Source organism: Leptidea sinapis, chromosome 36 (genome assembly GCF_905404315.1).
Source record: "Leptidea sinapis chromosome 36, ilLepSina1.1, whole genome shotgun sequence".
Lineage (NCBI taxonomy): Eukaryota > Metazoa > Arthropoda > Insecta > Lepidoptera > Pieridae > Leptidea > Leptidea sinapis.
In genome coordinates, this window is record NC_066300.1 from 7,012,510 (window position 1) to 7,028,978 (window position 16,469).

The window sequence follows — 16,469 nt, forward strand, 5'->3', positions numbered from 1 at the left end:
CCCCCTAAGTGTTAAGGGTGGTCCACACGAAATTTATTTTCTTATGTTTTTGTACTTTTCTTTTTAAATTTGTTTGATTGTGAGTCAGCATTAAAAAATACATACAACTTCAAATTTTCAACAATCTACGATCAACAGTTACTTTTGTATCGCGATTTTAATATCGGCAATACAACGTTTGCTGGGTCAGCTAGTATATATATAATAATCTAATAGATATATATCTGCAAAAGAAAAATTTCAAAGTTAAACTAAAAATAAAACTATCTAGAAGCTAATAACCAGGAATACCTATGATGTATATTTTTAATATTTCTACTATATGTTAGATTAAGTCTTAAGTAATTAAAATAATTATTGTGATGCGAACTTACCGCTCGCACATAAACCTCAGAGGTTTTGCGAGTATGTCTTTATTATTATAATATATATTAACATAATTTTGTTCATTGAATAAATAAATAAAGACTTTTTACTTTAATACGAGCTCCTTGTTATAATACTATGAAATTATCTTAAGTCAAGTCAGTGAGCCGTTTCTGTACCGGTTGGTTAATTAACGTTGTGGAGCTGATTAATTAGCCAATCCCTTAATGTGATGTTACCGTAATTTAAAACCAACGTTAAAGCTGAATTCATAGTTAGAAATGTATATGTTTTTAACCTTTACCACCATTTCGGAAAAGTTGTGCTTTAATTAGAAGAAGTGGCAAGAAATGACTGAATGAAACGACATGGGTACCTTCAAGAAAAGCGCGTACACCTTCCTTAAAGGCCGGCAACGCTTTTGTGTTTCCTCTGGTGATGCAGGAGAGTGTGGGCGGCGGTGATCACTTAACACCAGGTGACCCGTACGCTCGTTTGTTCTCCTATTCCATAAAACAAAAGTCGTTGCCACTCTTCAAATCAATATTAACAGGGTGAGAGGTTACATGTTATATTATTGCAAGCTATGCAAAGTGACGCAACTAAGTACTCAGAAGTTTCAACTGATTTTTTATTAGTGAAAAAATAACAATAAACATAATAAATTTAAGTTAATCACAAAAAAGGAGCTTTTTTTCAAGGAGCTTACTTCCACGTACTACAAAGCTGTGGAATGAGTGTTTCAGGGACGATACGACATGGGTACCTTCAAAAAAAGCGCGTACACCTTCCTTAAAAGCCGACAACGCTCCTGTGATTCCTCTGGTGTTGCAAGAGATTGTGGGCGGCGGTGATCACTTAACAACAGGTGGCCTGTACGCTCGTTTGTCCTCCTATTCCATAAAAAAAAACATCAAAATTGTCTATTTGGATTCACACACACTAAGTAAATAAAGATATATTGTGAATATTTGAAGTACAAAGAAAATATTGTTTTATATTTAGAAAAAGAGCTCTTCATACATAACGCCCATTCACGAGGATGACACAGACCAGCCATCGCTTCCCTATGTGCCACACGACGCCGTCACAAGCAATCATAAACTTTTTATTTTATAAAATAAAATAAAGTATTTATTTTGATAAATATTAGTATTGGTGTTTAAAGATAAACTGAATAAAACTGTCTTTATAATTTAAATAAATCATTAAATCTCTTTCAGTTTTAGGAGTGATGTTAAATAAATAAATATTGAAAGGCTTTTTAACTAAAAAACTCTACGAATTATACATTATTATAAATCAAATGTAAAAACATGTTAGCTAAGTGTTAAACTGCATAATATGCTAACATATACAATATTTACCAGTGGGAGGCTCCTTTGCACAGGATGCCGGCTATATTATGGGTACCACAACGGCGCCTATTTCTGCCGTGAATCATTAATGTGTAAACATTACTTTGTTTCGGTCTAAAGGGCGGCGTATCAAGTGAAATTACTGGGTAAATGCGACTTAACATCTTATGTCTCAAGGTGACAAGCGTAATTGTAGTGCCGCTCAGAATTTTTGGGTTTTTCAAGAATCCTGAGCGGTACTGCATTGTAATGGGCAGGGCGTATTTATTACCATCAGTTGAACGCCTTGCTCGTCTCGTCCCTTATTTAAAAAAAAAAATGTAAACCATATTACTACTAGTCCTTTCATAATTATTATAACTATACAGTCAGATCCTTCATCGACCTGCCAACTAGAGGAAAACAGTCGATCTTTTTCACATTTTCATTATAACATTTACCCATAGACATATTAAGATCACGTTTGGATAAACTATGAATTATTTGGATAGTCACTTAACGGGTGAAAGGAAGGGATGCTTTGAAAACGTGGTCAGAATTACAATATGAAAACATTAGTAGAGTAAGGGATAGAGTTATTACTGTAGGTGTGATAAGCTGCCTATCAGGTTTAGTTCTTAGTTTGTACCTCGCTTTATTACTATAAAAAAAAACTGCTTTTAAAAAACTTAAAAAACTGAAACGTATCAATTAACTGAAAATTTATGCAAACCTTTACCTTAAAGATGAATAAAATACTATTATTTATGTGTGCTATTGATAGGTTTAAAGCCGGTGCCAACTTAATATTGTAAACAGCTTGCTTTCTGTAATTATTAAGGTTGTTGTTGTCTGGCCACGCGAGTCAATCCACTAGGGTTGTTTTCTAAATTCTAGACGAAGCTATGCCGTTCAAAGTCACACGTGGCGAGTGTTACTACCTACCTACTCACGGACGAGTAAAAAAGGAAGGACTCCGCGCCGTGATATTAGCAAGTGAAGCACCGTTATGCTAGAGTGTGTGCAGTTACGGGGGATACTAATAACACAATTTTTCCTCCCTTAAATATGCATATATGGCCACAAATACTTATATAGTATCGTTTTTACACTTTTTCACAACGCACGACGGCATTTTTAAAATATTTTATTGAGACGCAAACTGATCTGTCACAGACGATGACAATTCTCATAATGGCCGCCTGTCGGCCTGAAATAGTGTAAGTGTGTGCGTGGTTCTATGTATTTACACGTTAATCGGCTTGTTTTGGTGCTACACTGTTATGTAAGGTGACACGGAGTCCTTATTTTTTTACTAGTCCGTGCTACCTACTATTACATTTGGCTTGGCACCGACTTCAAATACTGCTGAGTTATGCTACCGTATTTTGCTACCGCTCATGAAGTGAGCGCCGGCAAGCGTCCTCGGCTCCCACCGCACCCGTACAGCTCCGTCTAGCAACAAGACTCGCCCCGCACTGATATTTTAGGCAAATGCGGATAGTTATGCAACTGTTTCATTTCCGCATCAGAAGCATTCAAAACTAATTACAAACATAATACAATTTTCTTTAAAAAACTAACAAAACTAAGTGATGGTAAATAATATTAGTAAAGAATTAAAAATAATTCGTACAATATTGGCCTGAATTGAATGATTAAAATGGCTCTTACTGTAAGAGCTAGAGGTATTTTGGCGATTGTTTTTGCACTGTCAATTAATATTAGAAATTTAAGAAAAAAACTAATTTACTTCTCATATTCTGCAGATATAAAATTAATTTTTGTAAGAATATAAACTTTATATATTCTGTCAAAAAGTGGTTTCAACAGCGCCTTAATCTCCCTCTTGAGTCTTGTTCATTATCGCAAAGATTTTTTACTTACTTTAGTAAGTGTGTGCTCCAACCTCGGCTCGGGTAGACATTTGTCGGAACTCTTTGCAATGACAGACTTTCCGCACTCGTAATGAAATATACTATTTTGACATTCATAAGTGTAATTTCCGTGAACACCAACACGAATAAAGTGATTTTAATTTGGTTTGATTTGATCTAACATAACTAGAGAACACAAACATTTTGAAATTAATAATATTGCAACTTAATAACAACACTTATATATTATGTACTTATACATATGAAAGATAAATGCTGCTCAAATCCAAAGATGTTGCTAAGGTATAATAATAGATGATTAAATGAATAGATATTCCGACTATAACGAGACACGGTAAAGGAAAATATTATTATTGGTAGATAATTGGGAACATGGCAACCATTATTTGGTACATGACAGAACAATATAAAGTTACAGTTCTTAATATTAAATAACTACTTTGTTTATATGTAAGGTGGTCGTGAACAAAAACTTAAGCGACAATACAATGAAAAGAAAAAAAAGATCCTAACTCCGATTCAAGAACCGTATATCTTATCCTGATGATGCCTACTACTCGGTTAAGTCGAGTCAGTAAGTCTTTTGTGGGGCGATGGATATGCTTTTACAACAAGATCCCAGAAAATGTTCAAAACAAAAGTATTACGTTATTCAAAATAATTGTTAAGAAACGTTTGTGTGGTAAAGGTTACTATAACATAAATGACTATCTTAATGATACCACAGATTGGGAATGGAGTGACCGCCCTCAGGCTATTAAATAATAAGTTTAATTGTACAATATTACTTTGTCAACATATTTTTTTGGATGAAAAAAAGCATTCATTTTGGAATGGGTGGTAGTTTTTGACTTTCAATAAGTGATGTCACATCCTATCTTGAATAAGAAGATTTGAATTTGAATTCACTTTAAAATATTAAAATATTACGCAAATTTCAACACCAAGGTGTCCGTCATATAAATATTCATAATAATCATACAAACTTTGCATTTTTTTTGAACAACAGAGGAATAACGGAACAAAACATTTGGAAGTGAATTTGCTTAATCAAATCAAAACCTGGGCCATTACTGAGAGAGTAAGCGAAATTTATTCGTAATTTCTTTTAGCAATTTATTGTTATCCCAAGAAACTGTTGAATAATAATAAAGTTAGCTCTGCAAATAAAATTAATGATTAATCTGCATCTGTGGTTATTGTAAGTGGTGTGAGTATTTCATTGAGGTAAATTCGTACAAGAGAAAATATCTCAAAAACATTATGTATAACATGAGTTGTAGCCAGCTGTAGTCAACTCGCTTATTCTATAGTAAGAATTTGTAGCAATAACACGCATTTGAGTGATGGGTTTTCTTAAGAATGGGCCTTCGTGTGTATTGAGATATTTTAATTATGTTTCAACATAAGCTTACATAGTCAAATTTGTAACAATTATTAAACATCGCTTCTCTAAGAACTTTACCATTTATCACCACTTCGGATAACTTGAGCTTTATTGAACGGCGTGAACTTATTTACTTGACACTTATTAAAAAAAATGCTTTTATCATGATACAAAATGTTGTATTGCTATTTCAAGCCTAAGTTTTCGCACGTGTTAATCAAATTACTAGCCAGTTTTGACTACAGAACGCCTAAACAATTTGTTATGTTTTTTTAAAGTGATAACCCTCACTTCTAGGATTAATACACAAATAAAATTTAAAAAACAAAATTTTATGAACGGTGCATATTGTTTAGATTTACAAGAGCGACATCTCAAGTCAATTTCCTAATATGCAAATATTGGGGTTGAGCAGTTTATCAACTGTAAAATAGATCCTGTAGATGAAGCCACAACCTGAGAGTTGAACAAAGCATACAAGACTTTGTAACGATACGTTACTTGAACGGTTTGCTCAGTTGGTTAGAGCACCGGCACGGAACGCCGGAGGTCGTGGGTTCGTGTCCCGCATCGTTCATAAAATTTTGTTTTTCAAATTTTATTTGTGTACAGAGGGCCTACCATCAACTTTTAATAAACGATGCGATTCCGATGCAGTTCTGTTTAGGTACCTAAGCTGAATCGCTAAAATTCGTACCATGAAGTGACTTTTACTGAATGGTGTTTGGATCGCATATGAAGAATGAACGAAATAAATTTGTTTGTGGTCCTCGTTGTGAGAAAGAGATGACGCTGTACAGTCGTTGCATTAGTTTGTCTCTCTTACTCGAACCATATGCGTTGCGTTTCGAAACCTAAAATCATATGATTTTAGTGGTTTTTTTGCGTAGAAAATACTAAAAATACATTTTGAAATTGCGCTTTATAGCGTCAAATTATAAGCCATTAAGCCCTTTTTTGTACTTATTAAATAATAGTAATATAAATAAATATATTTCTTTGAAGTACACATTAAATGTTTGCTTAGGTGATTTCGTAAAAATAACGAGTAATGAACCCCTATTGATGTTTAATTTGACAAGAGCACAGAGTACATTTTTTTAATTCGTTCTTGCGTACAGGCTTTAGCCCGGGCCCTTATTGCCTCGTCTTAAGTATTTTCATTTTCGGTATTTATTTTCAGTATTTTGTTTTTTTTTATCAATAAAATTTTCCTTTTCTGTATGTTTTCACTATTTTTTAAAAGTAACAACACGATTCACTCTCGCTCGGTTTCACATAAGCTATCCAGTTTAGGATGAAATATTAGTTCATGGTGCGACTGAATGAACGAAGTAAAACAGTTTCTTTCCGACTTGATTTGATGTCAACCTAAATTAGATAACTCTAGTCACGTCGTGGTAAGAAATAGCACAGCATTTTAGGTTGTCAATTGAATCGCAATAAGAGTTCATGGTAGGCCCGCTGGACACTATATTATAAGAACCTTCCTCGACCTGCCTTGATAAGGAATACAGTTGACCTTTTTCATTTAAAGTGAAACTTTTATTATATTATATTATAGTCTCAAACTTTTTCGTCTGTGTGTTGCATGTCGCGTGACGGTCGGGCGGCGCCTATACTTCGCAGCAGCTGACCGTGTAGTGTATAGACTATTATTCATTTGTGCCAGTGCTCCACGCTATTTTGTTTTTTGTTGTCAGTGTTTGATGTAAATGTTGTTATTTATTAGTATAAAATTAAGATTGATAAAGCGATTTTTATACTAATAAATAATTAATAATAATAATAATAATGGAATATTATTCCAAAAATTTTTAGTTAAATGTCTATAATGTGAAAAAAAGTTTCACTTTTACCGTGGTTTCATAAAACCACACAATCCTTTTTTATCATTATCAAATTAATCTGATATATTTGACATCACTGCAATATTAAGTTGCGACATCGTAAATATTTTCTCCAAATCATTGTAATATATTTTTCTTAACATTACGGTTGGTTAAACTTGGAACTGTTTAGATAGTCACTTGACCGGCAAAGGGAAAACTCGAGATCAAAGCGTGGATTGAGTTACATTATGAAAACATTAATCTATTAACGGATACAGATATTTCTTTAGGTGTGATGAGTGTTTTGTTAATTTGTATATACAGTATGGTCTGCATACCTATGAAATAAATAAAAATATAAGTAACACTAGTCCACAGAACTAACGCAAAATTAATTATTTGGTTAAAAAGTTTAAGTTGAAAAAGTGAAATTTTCAAACAAAATAAATATTTAAATAAATGTAGTAAAATTTAACAGACTATATAGACAACTTACCTTGACCCCGGAACGATGTGCGAAGGCGGCAAGTTGTCGGCTTTACCTTTGATTCGTTTGATAATTTGCGACGTAATTTAAATTCACTATGTTCATTTAAGTCGTATTTATTACTCACGAAATTCGTAATGTAAACAATTCCGACCTCTTTCAAATTCAGCAAACTATCGCCTCACGGTGCTCAAGCAAGGTGCTCCTCTCCCAAATGCATTCTGAAGACGAGCGGTACAGTCTTGCGTAGAGAGAGAACTTTTAAAATCATAAAAATCATCGCTCTAAAATCTTTTCCACTTAATTCCACTGTCGTTGCGTACGTAGAACTTTGATGTGTGATAAAATACAATTGACAAATGATTTCCCGCCAATTGTTTTTTTTTTATTATCTACTAAGAAGGTTGCAAAAAATTTAGCATTCGAAATTCAAATAGTTCCGATTAGCTAGAAGTGCAAAACTTTTAGTGTGCCCCATGTAGTATTATTTCAACTGACATATCAAAAAGAATTCTAAAGCAATAAATTTTGAGAAATGCCTGCCTCGCTTTTATGCCTTTATTATAATAATGGCGGGATAAACAACAGCTGTTGCAGAGGATATTCCATTATTATTAAGATGATGACTGTGTTGATTTTATTTACAAATACCTGAACGTTACATAGTCGAACGTGACAGGTCTGTTTGATCGGCCGTTCCCAATATTCAGTCTATCTCTTACTTGAGATTAAAATCGTAACTATCGTTGACTTTTCTGTCGAAATAAACTTATCGACGGTAACACACCATATCCGTACACGCTGCCTGTCAATGGGACGACGTACAGCTTACAAGCGATAGAAGTTTGTATGCAAATTGCAATTCACACGTCCCAATATAAGGCGATAAGAATGACTTATAGGGTATATTGGGACAGCTTCAGATTATTGACAGCTAATTACTGACAGAAGAAGGTAGTAAGTTATCTCTATCTGTAGAAAGTATATTGGGAACGGCCGTTAATAGTCAAAAAACAAAGTTCTGAACGCGGCTAAACAAAGTCTGGCGGCGCTGGTGATCTCTGACCATCAGGTGTTATATTAATATTCGTTGAACTCTGCATGCGGTTCTCGAAATTTCCCTTCCATTTTTTTCAACCGTACTTGGAAACTTACCACACTGGTACTCACGGACGAGTAAAAAAAGAAGGACTCCGCGCCGTGATATTAGCAAGTGAAGCACCGTTATGCTAGCGTGTGTGCAGTTACGGGGGATACTAATAACACAATTTTTCCTCCCTTAAATATGCATATATGGCCACAAATACTTATATAGTATCGTTTTTACACTTTTTCACAACGCACGACGGCATTTTTAAAATATTTTATTGAGACGCAAACTGATCTGTCACAGACGATGACAATTCTCATAATGGCCGCCTATCGGCCTGTAGTAGTGTAAGTGTGTGCGTGGGGCTATGCCTTTACACGTTAATAGGCTTGATTTGGTGCTACACTGTTATGTAAGGTGACACGGAGTCCTTATATTTTTACTAGTCCGTGGGTACTTTGCCTAGTGGATTACCAAGCACTATACCACAATAATATTTTATATCTACATATTCTAGTAAAATTATTTCATTATTTCTACGAATAAACTGTAGTTATAATTTAATAATAAATTTTTAAGCTAGATAAATATCAAATTAGCCTTGTTATGTCTGTCGCCCTGTGACCCTGAATTTGAAATTGACGTGGCAAGTTCGCGTACTGGATATATGTGAAGATTGAACAATAAACACGAAACGTGTAAACAATGTTTAATGAAAAATAACTCTCTGAAAATAGACCGACAATAACGCGAAGACATTACCGAACGGTTCCCAGGAATTCGTTCATTGGAGAAATGTTGAAAATTGTATTAAAATATAAAGTTGATTATGCAAATTATATTTCACTGACCAAATTGTGTGTGTTATTTAAAACGCCTTAAAACTTTTTTTATAACAAAAAAAGGATTGTGTGGTTTTATGGAAGCACGGTAAAAGTGAATCTTTTTTTCACATTATAGACATTTAACTAAAAATTCCATTAAGGGTATAAAAATCGCTTTATCAATCTTAATTTTATACTTGGAAAATTGGAATGCTAATGGGTAATAATAAAGGTAGACTAAGTCTCCAACTAATATTTTTATTGAACTCTGTGTCTTAGCCCTGGTTAAAAATATTGAATAAAAGTTTCACTTTAATAAATAACAACATTTACGTTAAACACTGATAAAAACAAACAAAATAGCGTGGAGCACTGGCACAAATGAGTAATAGTCTATACACTACACGGTCAGCTGCTGCGCCTAAAATTAGGCGCCGCCCGACCGTCACGCGACATGCAACACACAGACGAAAAAGTTTGAGACGATAATATAATATAATAAAAGTTTCACTTTAAAAATGTATAAACAATTTGTTATTTGTAAGTTATATCCTTCAACTCAGTTTTCGCAGCAGACTATCTTATGACCAACTTTTAAGGGTTTATAACTTATTAGAACTTAAGAACAGGCGCTTACGTAATGATGCTTTATGATATATGTCATCACAAATACGATTGTATCGCACTTACAAATAAAATAATGTACAAAGTTCCTACGAGTAGTGCTCATCAATTTTATGTCACCACATTATGTCATACAAACACATGCAAACGCTTGCCGTTATATCGAATTGGTGAAGCTTATAATGTAAATTTAAATCATATTGCTATTGTGCACGTCAGTTGGACGTAGTTCCTTGAAAAACGTTCCAAGCCACAAACAACACATTTTAAGAAATTCGTGTTTAAAGTTTAATAAATATTAGTGTATTCCATACATGAGGGTTGGGCTACTGAGTCATGATGTAATTTAAAGAGTGACAGTAGGGCTGCCAATTTTTGTCAGTCAGTTTTGTGATCTTAACTCAATTTCGATATGATTGTGGTTTGGAACGTTTGTCTGGAATTACGTCCAGTTGGAATGTTTAAAAATCAAATAGTACAAGCATTAATGTCATAGCTAATAACCTTTTATATTGTTTAAAATTTTTAGTTTGTTGTACGTTTTTCACTGTCTTTTCTTTTTGAATCTATTTAGTTTTAACCTTGTAATGTTTAACTTTCTCAATTTTTATAATTAATCTGTGGTTAACTGTGCTGGTGGCACATTTAGTATTACTTTATAATGTACTATAATTAGTAAGATCTAATGTTTCACTGTTTCTTTAACCTAATAAATAAATTAAAATAAAAAACTATTCGATTAAATACAGAAACCCGAATTCGAGCCTGCACCTCTCGCGATACACCCCAGCTCTCTCACCAATTAAACCAAATAAGCTGGTTAAATTCAAACAGAAATTTCATTTTTATATAGATATAGATGTTTAAATGTTCGTCGTGTATGCATTGCATCCGATTGTAAGAAACGTTTGTATGTTAAAATGGTTTTCACGGAGAAGGATGGACTTATCTTTCAGGTGCAGTTAACTAAAAACCACTGAAAGTATTAGAATGGGAGTGTGATCATTTAAGGCTGTGGAACAAGTCAACGGCCTTGAGGAATCAAACGGAGCAAAGTTGCCTCTCCCGTACAAGATCACCCTAGTTTTAATTCAGATTAAGAAGCATTTTTAATTTATTACAAACATAATAAACAAAATTAACTTTTAAAAACTCTGATAAAATAAACTTTCTTTACAAAACTAACAAAACGAATGTACTTTTACCCAAAAATCTAATGCCAAACCACAGTTACAAGTAGTTTTGATCCTTTAAAAGTGTTTTATTTAAATGTTTTACTACTTACTACTTTAATACTTACATCTGTCTGTATAAGAATTAGATCAAGAGGTAGATACCGTCGAAGCCTTCAAGAGAATAATTCGCGTGTATAAATTTTCGTATCCTCACCGTATGTTATACTTCAAAGAAGACTCACATGTCTTAACATAAAATATGATGGTATTATAGCTGTCTATAAAGCTCTGGATCCATCCCATTTTCTAGAACGGGCTTATACTTCATTTGATCGCTCTATCGACAGTGTTATAAAAGTATCACGGGCAATTTCGTAAAACAATAAAGACAATAACATGCTCTTACATAACTTTCTTTTCTGTGATAATTGAATGAATGAAAGTTCTATATTGCACCATAATTAATGTCACATTTAAAACATAAGAGTTACGGTAACACAATTAGGTCAATCGCTGGTCAGTAATCTCTTCCAGTTTACCTAAAGAAGTGTAGGTAAGATGTAGAAGATATAATTTATAACTTGACAAAAGGCTACTACATTAATCTATCGATTAAGATACTATAGGATATATATATGTCGGAGATTAATTTGGACTTAACATCGGGCGTCACGGAGTTGGTATCCACCATCTTGTTTTAAGACGATCAGTGTGCACAACCGGCGCGGGTGCTAGGTTGAAGACGAATGCGACTTCTAGATGAACGCTCTAGTATTAACTAACTTCAATCATGTCAAACACACTTGTGACAACTTCAAACACGCTTTGACAGATGACATTCACCATCAGTTCAGCCCAATACACAGAGTATAATATAATCACACTGGCCATATTACTTTAATATTCTGATTCTCCGACATACAAATATTAGAATATATATTATTATAGGATATACGCACAAAAGAGAAGGTAGTAAATAGGACTTAACAACTACAAAAATAATAAGATACAGTTTATTCTTATGTTATAGTTATGAATAGGGATGCCATATCCCTTAAAAAAGTGGTCAAGAGCGAGTCGGAATTGTGCACATACACACTGTAAGGCTGTTTAATTAAAAATTTTAGTGTACAACACTACATTTATATTGGAACTGAATTAAGAAAAGAAAGCACGCTGTGTTTCTTGCTCACGTTCTCCTTCGGTCAAACGCATACTATTTCGAATGTGTGGTAGTTTCGTGACTATGGGATTTAAAAACATATTTTCAATAAAAATATTTGAAATTTAATTTGCACAAAATGCGAAATCCTTTAATCATCGTTTAAATTAGCTAGAGTTAAGCACTCCTTCATAGGTATTGGGATTCAATTTTACAATAAAATACATATATATATACAACTACAATAACATATCACACAGTATACTAGAACTAACTGAACACATTCAAGAAATATATTAAAGCTTCTTTCTTTTTTTCTTTCACGAAAAAAAACTGAACCGATTCTGATTGCAAGTCGTAAACAGTCAGCCACGTTTAGAATCAGTTCTCTTCGTATTTGAATATTAAATTAGCTAACGCAAATATTTCTTAAATCTCTATACAATATTACAATATATGTATTACTAGCTGACCCAGCAAACGTTATATTGCCGATATTAAAATCGCGATACACAAGTAACTGTTGATCGTAGATGGGTGAAAATTTGAAGTTCTATGTATTTTTTAATGCTGACTCATAATCAAAAAAAATCTTGTGTACCACCCTCAACATTTAGGGGGATGAAAATTAGATGTTGTCCGATTCACAGACCTACCCAATATGCACTTAAAATTTCATTCGGTCAGGCCGTTTCGGAGGAGTTCAAAGTTTAACCCCATGACACGAGAATTTTATATATTAGAGAGATTTTTTAGTGCACTATTAATTATATTTTACTTTTAAATATATCAGTTCAGCTCCAAACGTTACACAATGGGGTCACTGAAAATTAGTGTTGTACTCAATATGTATGTATGGACACAATTATTGTAACTGAGTGGACTCCAATTTTAAAAGACCTGTGCCATTGAATATTATTTTTATTTGGTATTAAGTTAGTTAAGTATTAAGATTAAGCATATATTTTGTTTTCATTAACTTTTTTTTGTGTGCGTGTGTCAATTTCTTTTTGAAAATAAATTCATTTTCATTTCATTTCAAACGTCAACTCTGTGATTCGTCTATGCCCTAGAATTTATTGTTTATGTGAACAAGAGACGAGACGAGAAGGACGTTCAGCTGATGGTAATAGATACGCCCTGCCCATTACAATGCAGTGCCACTCAGCACTTTTGAAAAACTCAAAAATTCTGAGCGACACTACAATTGCGCTCGTCACCTTGAGACATAAGATGCTAAGTCTCATTTGCCCAGTAATTTCGGAAACACAGTAATGTTTACACATTGCTTAAAGGCAGAAATAGGCGCCGTTGTGGTATCCATAATCTTGGCGGCAACCTGTGCAAAGGAGCCTCCCACTGGTAAATGTAAGTCTTTGATATATATCACTTTATTTATGCACTTTTTGTCGGCTTTTTGTTTTATAACAAGCTTTAACTATGACCCTCGTATATTCAAATGAAACTCGATCCGATATGAGACCGTAATTTGTTTGAACAGCGTGATTCTCGAGGGTGAGATCGTTCCATGGACTATTATACCCCACGCCAGATGTGTCACAGAAGATTTGTGCCATTTTGTTGATTTATATGCGATGAAAATCAGTCGGTCGCGTTATTTATTTTGATGTCTGGCATGGCGTAATTCGGGGAAAACTTTGATGGCTTCGACAAGGATAGTACCGAAGGAGAAGTAATATTAACATAATTCGACACATTCAAAGTCAAAACTCAAATAAACTTTATACAAACAGGCTTAGGCTAAACGCTTTTGAACCGTCATTATTAATCATCATCATTTCAGCCGGAAGACGTCTACTGCTGGTCTTCCCAAAGATCGCCATGACGATCGGTCATGGCGAGCGCTGCCCTCATCGATTCTATGCCTACTAATCGGTTGGGTCGAGTTAGTAAGTCTTTTGTTGGGCGATGTATATGCTTCTACAATATGATCCCAGAAATTGTACAAAACAAATGTGTTACGAAATTTAAAAGAATTGTTAAAAAACATTTGTGTGGGAAAGGTTATTATAGCATAAACGATTTTCTTAATGATACCACGGACTGGGAATAAAGCGAACACCCTCAGGCTCTTTAATTATAAATGTTTATTGTACGATATCACATTGTAATCCATATTTTATTAAAAAAAAAGCCCGCTGAGTTTCTTGCGCCCATTCTTCTCAGGTCTGAGGCAGTCTCTTTTGAATGGGTGGTAGTTTTTGACGTTCAATAAGTGATTTAAAATCCTATTTTGAATAAAAATATTTGAATTTGAATTTATTCCGGCGATCTTGATCAGATCGTCCTTCCATCTTGTGGGGTGCCTACCAACACTACGTCTTTCGGTCTTGTGGTCGCCATTCGAGGACTTGACTACCAAAACGGCAATCTGTCCGTCGAGCTGTGTGCCGTACTCACTGCCACTTCAGTTTCGCAAACTTCTGGGCTATGTCAGTGACTTTGGTTCTCCTACGGATCTCCTCATTTCTGATACGATCTCGACGTTATAAATATTAACCTTAAATTACTGATTGAGAAGAACATAAAATAAATTCAATATGAAATATTTCATTAAAAGTAATAAAAATACACTGTATTTAAATATAAATTAAGTTGAAAATTTTCGGGAACGTAGGAGCAAATATCGAACAGGACAATGTATCCCTGGATTTCTGGTTATATTTATAAAGAATATTAGCATTAATGATGGATTAAAGGGGATGAAAAATTGATAGTAGCTGATTCTCAGACCTACTGAATATGCATATAAAATTTTGTAAAATTCAGTAAAGACGCCGAGAATTTTATATATAAGACTAGCTGACTCGACAGACGTTGTGCTGTAGATAATAAAAAAAATACTGTTTTATAGGAATTTGTCAGTAATATTTAAAAAACATCAAGAATTATTTCGTTAAAAATGTTATAATGAAATTGTTTCACAGCAGAACTGTCAAACCGTGCGTCACTGGATGCATCGACTATATAACTTCAATTCAATGCTTGTGGAACATGATGGTCGTGAAAAGTCATACTTAGTAATGACATAAAATAAATACAATTTATTTTTAACTATCTATCTATTATATATATAAATTACGGGACACGTTGTTTGTCCGCGATGTACTCCTAAACTAATGAACGGATTTTAATGGGGATTACTTCATGGAGTGCAGTTTGGTCCAACTTGAGAGATAGGATAGTTTTTATTTCGATTTAGGACCCATAATTATTTTTATTATCAATATTTGTTTTGTATGGACATATTTTCTATGTGAGAATTTAGTGACGCACGGTTTGACAGTTCCGCTGTGAAACAATTTCATTATAACATTTTTAACGAAATAATTCTTGATGTTTTTTTTTTAAATATTATTGGCAAATTCCTATTAAACAGTATTTTCTTTACTATCTACAGAACAACGTCTGTCGGGTCAGCTAGTCTTATGTATAAAATTCTCGGCGGCTTTACTGATTTTTACCAAATTTTATATGCGTATTCAGTAGGTCTGAGAATCGGCTACTATCTATTTTTCATCCCCCTTGATCCATCATTAGTGCTAATATTCTTTATAAATATAACCAAAAATCCAGGGAGACATTGTCCTGTTCGATCTTTGCTCCTACGTTTCTGAAAATTTTCAACGTAGCGCTCTTAAGCAATATATTAAGCAGTTGCTTAGTGAAGTAAACATCACATAGTTACATAAAAAAATAAGTATGAAACTTCTCATGACTATATAATAGTCTGAAGGGCGCGTAGCTAGTAAAATTACTGGGCAAAAGTTTCAAGGAGACGAGCGCAATTGTAGTGCCGATCAGAATTTTTGGGATTTTCAAGAATCCTGAGCGGCACTATTGTAATGGGCAGCACGTATCAATTACCATCAGCTCGTCACGTCTCTTATTGTCATAAAAAAAAGTTAAGTTTCCACCAACCTTTTTCTTTTTCGTTGCTCGCAGTAGCACGATAAAGCGGTATACCTCTGTGTGTTCTGTCGCACTGACCTGTTTAAATACCACTTGACAGGCTGTTCCATATGTTTGACAGCAAATTTTTTGTGCCTATTTAAAGCGCCACTCGCGAGCGTCTAGAGAACTAATCTTTGAAAAAATGGCTGCGAGACAAAATGGCTGAATTAATTTCGTTCATTTTCCGTGCTATGTGTACTAAAGTATTGTAAAGTTTGTAACAAAGTATTTTTATAAAGCACATTTTTATTGTAAATAGTTTCCCACCATCTATCGAGTGAGTACTGCAGACTCTCGCTATGGCCAACAGCG